Source organism: Macaca fascicularis, chromosome 13, assembly GCF_037993035.2.
Source record: "Macaca fascicularis isolate 582-1 chromosome 13, T2T-MFA8v1.1".
Lineage (NCBI taxonomy): Eukaryota > Metazoa > Chordata > Mammalia > Primates > Cercopithecidae > Macaca > Macaca fascicularis.
Window position 1 is genome coordinate 86,712,366 of NC_088387.1, and position 6,000 is coordinate 86,718,365.

Consider the following 6,000-nt stretch of genomic DNA (forward strand, 5'->3'; position numbering starts at 1 on the left):
GGCTAGATCCTAAAGATGATGCTGGGTAGACACTGTGAAAGAGGGCGTCCTTCTCTTTTTCCCAATTTAATAAGAGTGCTTCTGAAAGTTCATATATGTGTATTGAAGTTTTTAGAGGATTCCATTCATTAAACAGAGGAGTTGCTTTCTTCTCTTAGTATGGTAAATGTTGAGTGAATGAATAAAGAAAATGTAGTATATACACACAATGGAAAATCCTTCAGCCATAAAAAGGAAGGAAATCCTGTTCTTGATGACGACATAAATGAACCTTGAGAACCTATGTTAAGAGAAATGTCAGGAACAGAAAGACAAATACCACATAATATCATTTATATATGGAATCCAAAGAAGTTGAACTCATAGAAGCAAAATGGTGGTTTCCAGGAGCTAGGGGATTGGTCTAGCAAGATGTTAGTCAAAGGATACAAAATCTCAGATGGAAGAGATAAGTTCAAGCATTCTATTGTATAGCATGATGACTATAGTTAACAACCATCTACTATATACTTGCAAATTACTGAGTACATTTTGAATTTCTCACTACCAAAAAAAACTATGTGAGGTAGTGTATGTAAAAAGTAGCTTGATTTAGCCACTCCACAATTATTTGACAGATAAAGCAAAATATCATGTGGTACACTATAAATACATACAATTTTTATTTGTCAGTCTAAAAAAGGAGTCGATCAATAGCAACAATTGATGAAAACATTTTAACTAGAGCTGAGATATTATAGATTTTTGTAGAAGTGCATTAGGGAAGTGCCTTAGGAAAGAAAATTTTTGTATTCCAAGTGTGGATGATAGAGTTGAATTACAGTAAGATTTTGTTTTAAATTACCTTTAAAAAAAATACATAGCTAGGTGTGGTGGCACATAGCTGTTGTCCCAGCTGCTTGAGAGGCTGAGGCAAGAGGATTGCTTAACCCAGGAGTTTTGAATCTAGTCTGGGCAACATAGTGAGAACCCATCTCTTAAAAAGTAATTACCTTTTTAAACCTAAGAAATTAGCTCTAGTTGGTCAAAAAGTATGATTATTTCAAAATTACTGCATTTATTTGATATATTTTAAAATTTGAGTATTTGTATTCATGGTCACATTGAACATCATAAATGAAATTTTCATCATATATAAGATTATTTTATAGTTTTTGTTTGTTTTCCTTTGCTAATTCTGTTTTGTCTGTTAGCCTCTAAGCATTCTTATTTCCCATATTTGTGTCTAGATTAAGAAAAGCAAATGTTTGTTTTTTAAGACTTTAAAGTTGATTAGAAGCAGTTTTATGTTATAAATTAACCTTTCTTGTTCTTTACTTTGGTCATCAGTATCTGGTTTATAAAAATAAATATTTTCATTATTTTCATAACTTTTATAGTTGAAAGCAAGAATTTAATGTTCTATACTTCTCTCTCGGATATCTTTAGCTTTAAAAAAATATATGTTAGGTTTGAAATTGTCTTTTGAGAATATCTTTGATATTTTTCTTTTGGATTTGATACATAGTGCCATTATTTTTCATATATAGATAAACGTACACAGATATGCATAGAAATTACCAAACTTTAAATGTACATACTAATGTGTATGTGAATAAATATGGGTTGTTTGGTCAAGTTTAAAAAAATTATTTATTTTTCATATTAAGCCAATATTGTATGGTATCTTTTATAGATTGATGGATATTTTCTTTGTGGCCTAATGTCATCAATGCCTTCCAATTCTATAGGGCTCATTGTAAAGAATAGTTTATGCTTCTTTGGATTCAGAGTTCTCCATGTATTTATTTATACATATATATAGCTATGTTATTCAAATTCTTTATTTTCTTCTTGGTCCCTCCTGTGTTCTGACAAGACCCTGTTATTGTCTCATCAAAATATTTATCTCTGTTTGTATTAATTGCCCATGTATCTGTCATTTTCTTCTCTATTTTGTAAATACTCCTTGAATGCAGTCAACATTTTGTCCCCAGTTTAGTACGTGGCTCACAATAATTGGTATGTCAAGTATAGTACATGACTCACAATAATTCTCAATATTATTTGTTGAGTGAATGAACATTCAGTAATTGGCTAATGTTCACCATTTTCTTAAGGGTTTCAATAATCTAGAACTTAGTGTGAACAAACTTAGTGTGAACAAGAACATTTTCTCATCCCACCTTGATGTCAACAGATCAATTCCTCATAAATATTGAACTATTATAAAAATTATAAGTGATTATTTTCTTTTGGTTTTGCTGTAAAGCTAGTGTAATTAGCTTTGGGGGGTTAATATTATTCATTACTTATTAGTTAATCCTGATGACCGAAACGTAATTACAGTTGACTCTGAATATCTAAAATATATTAGGAAATTAAGCAGATATTTAAGTTTAATAAATGATTTACTCCACTATCTGATAGAACAATTCATCTCAAACATCCTTTCTCAGGAAGTCTTATACATTTCCCTGATTTGATCCTTCATGATTTCTTTTAGTTTGTGTGGAATTGTACACATTTTCTTGGCTTTTTGATGGAATGAGTCAGATTCTACTAAGACTGATAAGCCCAATTTCCCTTTGTATCACTTATAGTTAGTCTCTTCTACCTCAGTGATACACAAAGAAACCCTGGGGGCCTTTTACCTCAATAGTAAAACATTTCCACTGGCACAAGTTTTCCACTAGAACAGCCCACTAGTGAGCTTTAGAGCACATATAAATGTTGTTTTCCCTGTAGCAGCCTGGCTGACTTTCCCTTTCATCGAGAACCCCAGGGATTTGATGTGAATCATTCCCATTGAGGTTAATTGGACAACACATTGAGAAAACTGGCCATAAACGCAAACATCATCTGCTCTGATGCTAAAGACCAAATAGCACAATTGTAGTTTATTTTAATTGGCACCCTCCTGTGAAGGGAGAAAGAAGTCAATTATCAGATTATTCTAATTATCAGAAGCATGCAAGCATAACCCTGTGTTGAATGTTTTTTTTTCCTTCTTCATTCAATAACCTATGTTGTTCCCTTACATTTTATTTGATAGAAAATATTTAGATTAATAAATACAGCCCCTATTAACTATTATCATATGTACTGAAGTGGAAATAAAATCTCTTTTAATCAAAATCTGGCTGTGATATTTTATTTACCAATGTAAAACTTAGTTCACTCATCCATTTCATATCTTGTGGACTTTTTCTATATGTCAGACGTATATTTACTTGAGAAACTATTTTTCAAATATACATATTTGATGTATATTTTTCTGGAGGCATTTTTCCTGGTTTATGTTTATTTATTAATTAGAAATATATGAGGAAGCCTAGCTCCTCTGTGAATGGACTTTATCTTCTGTAGCACCTGGGTGCAACAAACTCAATTACCTGGAGACAGGAGTGAAAATTTTGTTTTGTAGGAAATATTACTGAAATTGTTTTAAAAACACAATTTACTAAATAATGAAAGGATTGGATTTAAGAGGTGAGGTCAAAAATAATAACAATCTTTTTTATTAGAAAAATTTTATTTTAACTTTTTAATGTATTATCATTGACTTAATCACATAGCTTTAGCTTTGTTTCTAAGATGCTAAATTATCTTCACCATCAAACGTTCTTTAGCTCAGGACACTGAACTGGCTGCTGGGATGTTGAAAAACGATCACTATATTCAGGATGTGTTAACAGACCTTTAAGTCAGAATATGTGTGCAATACATATAAGTTAGTATCACCAGGTCATAAACTGCCTGACAACATGGACCATATGCTGTAATATTTATCTTTTACAATTTCACATTAAGTTGAGCATTTTAAGGAACTCATTCAATGCTTACTAGAGAACTGAGTTGAGAGTAAGTTTGTCTTAAGAAACTACTATATTCTCATGATCTGAAATCATTATTTCCTTTAACATGTCTTATTTTTATAGAAAAGCTGGAGGTGTTTATTTTGGAAAATGAATTTACAGAGCAGTCTTTATTATCATCACTTATTAAGCCATGCCAATAAAGGAATCAGTCAAAAGAAACATAGAATATTTTATGGGAAATAATGCTCCATTTTTTTTGCATCATAAAACAACGAATTTAGTCCTGACTCTCTAAGTTGCTAGTTATATGATTCTTCTCACTTTCTTGTTATATAAAATGAGAACAAAATCTAGCCACTTCAAAGGTAGTTGTGGTAATTAAATGAGCTACTATAGTACCTTGGTGTCAATAAATGAAATCTGTGTATTGGTGTCAATCTCTTGAAAGTTAAGCATATTATATATTAAAAGGTCATCATTCCTCTAGCTTCACAGTGGACATTATATATAAAAAATCACCAAGCTTGTCTCTATGTGGAAATAATAAGGTAATATATTTAGTTGGATTTGTGTTCTTTCCTGATGTCCCTCCCCTACCAACACTGTTCCAGAATAATCACAAAACTCCTCATAAAATTATCATATTTCAGATTTAATTTGGTTATTATGATGGTGATAACAAAATAAATCCAAATGATTTAAAGTGAGGATGGAACACTTCAACTATAAGGTCCTTTCAAGTTTGCAAAATTTGCTGTCAACAAGGTTAATCATTCACTCCGCTCAGCTGGCACCATCTGAGCAGTATCCCTGGAGAGAGTAGCTTGATTCACTTTGGCTATATTTTCTGAATTATGAGTAAGTCATTTCCATGGCAAGCCCAGGTGTGACCAAATCAATATAAAAATCTCACCTTTGGCCGGGGGTAGTGGCTCACGCCTGTAATCCCAGCACTTTGGGAGGCGGAGGCGAGTGGATCACCTGAGGTCGGGAGTTTGACACCAGCCTGACCAACATGGAGAAACCCCGTCTCTATTAAAAATACAAAATTGGGAGGCTGAGGCAGGAGAATTGCTTGAATCCGGGAAGCGGAGATTGCAGTGAGCCAAGATTGCGCCATTGCACTCCAGCCTGCACAACAAGAGAGAAACTCCGTATCAAAAAAAAAAAAAAAAAAAAAAAATTGCTCACAGTTAATAATTGGCCTATTGTTTTCTGATTTAAAATTTTAAAAAAATCTCATCTTTGAAGTTGTGTCTCCTAGAACTACTTCTTTTACCAAGGTATCAGTAGGAGACAGAAGTTACTCATTGTTAGCTTGAACAACAACAACAAAAATTATTTAAAGAATGGGTAGGCAAACTTTTGTCTGTAAGGGGTAAGACAATAAATGTTTGAACTTTTGCAGGCCATAGATCTGTGCTCTTTCTCTACTCAATCAATTCTGTCTTTGTGGTGTAAAAGCAGCCATAGACAATATGCAAATGAATAGGAGTGTCTGTGTTTCAGTAAAACTTTATTTGCAGAACAGGTAACAGACAGCAGGCAGGATTTGGTCTATTGGCCATATTGCTGATCCCTGATATAAAACATTGCTAACTAGTAAAAAATAAAATAAGTTTAATTATCATCAAAAATAGTAAAAGAGTACTTTAAATAATTTAGGAATAGCAAATATAAGGAGACTACACTACATTTAACGATGACAGAATACTCAAGGAAGAATCAAATTTGGAAGAGCCTCTATCCTCACCCTCACCCCTGAGGCTGGCTTTTAGATCTCATTGGAGAGGGTGTGGCTGTAGTCCACTGCATAACAGACGAATTTTCTGAGGTGCCATGGCCTGGCGCTGAAGCACATGAAGCTGCCTGCAGGAGCGCAATAGAATCTGCTGCAGTTTCAAGAGGCTAGAGTTTAATCCAAATGCCATTAGATTAAGATTACACATTAAAGACAGAGCTAGAAAAAAAACAAAAACAAAAACAAAAACAAAGACAAAGAAGAACAGCTTCAAAATTCCAAGGGAAAATATTTGCCAATTTAGGCAAAATACAGAAATCTACGTATATAAAATGGCTGTATTGTATTTGCCAAAAGAATAACTAAAGGAAACACTGTTAAAAAAAAGAAAACACTGAGATATAAAATGGAATTTTGAGCAAAATAATATGGTAAGATGTATTGTTAAATCCGAATAAG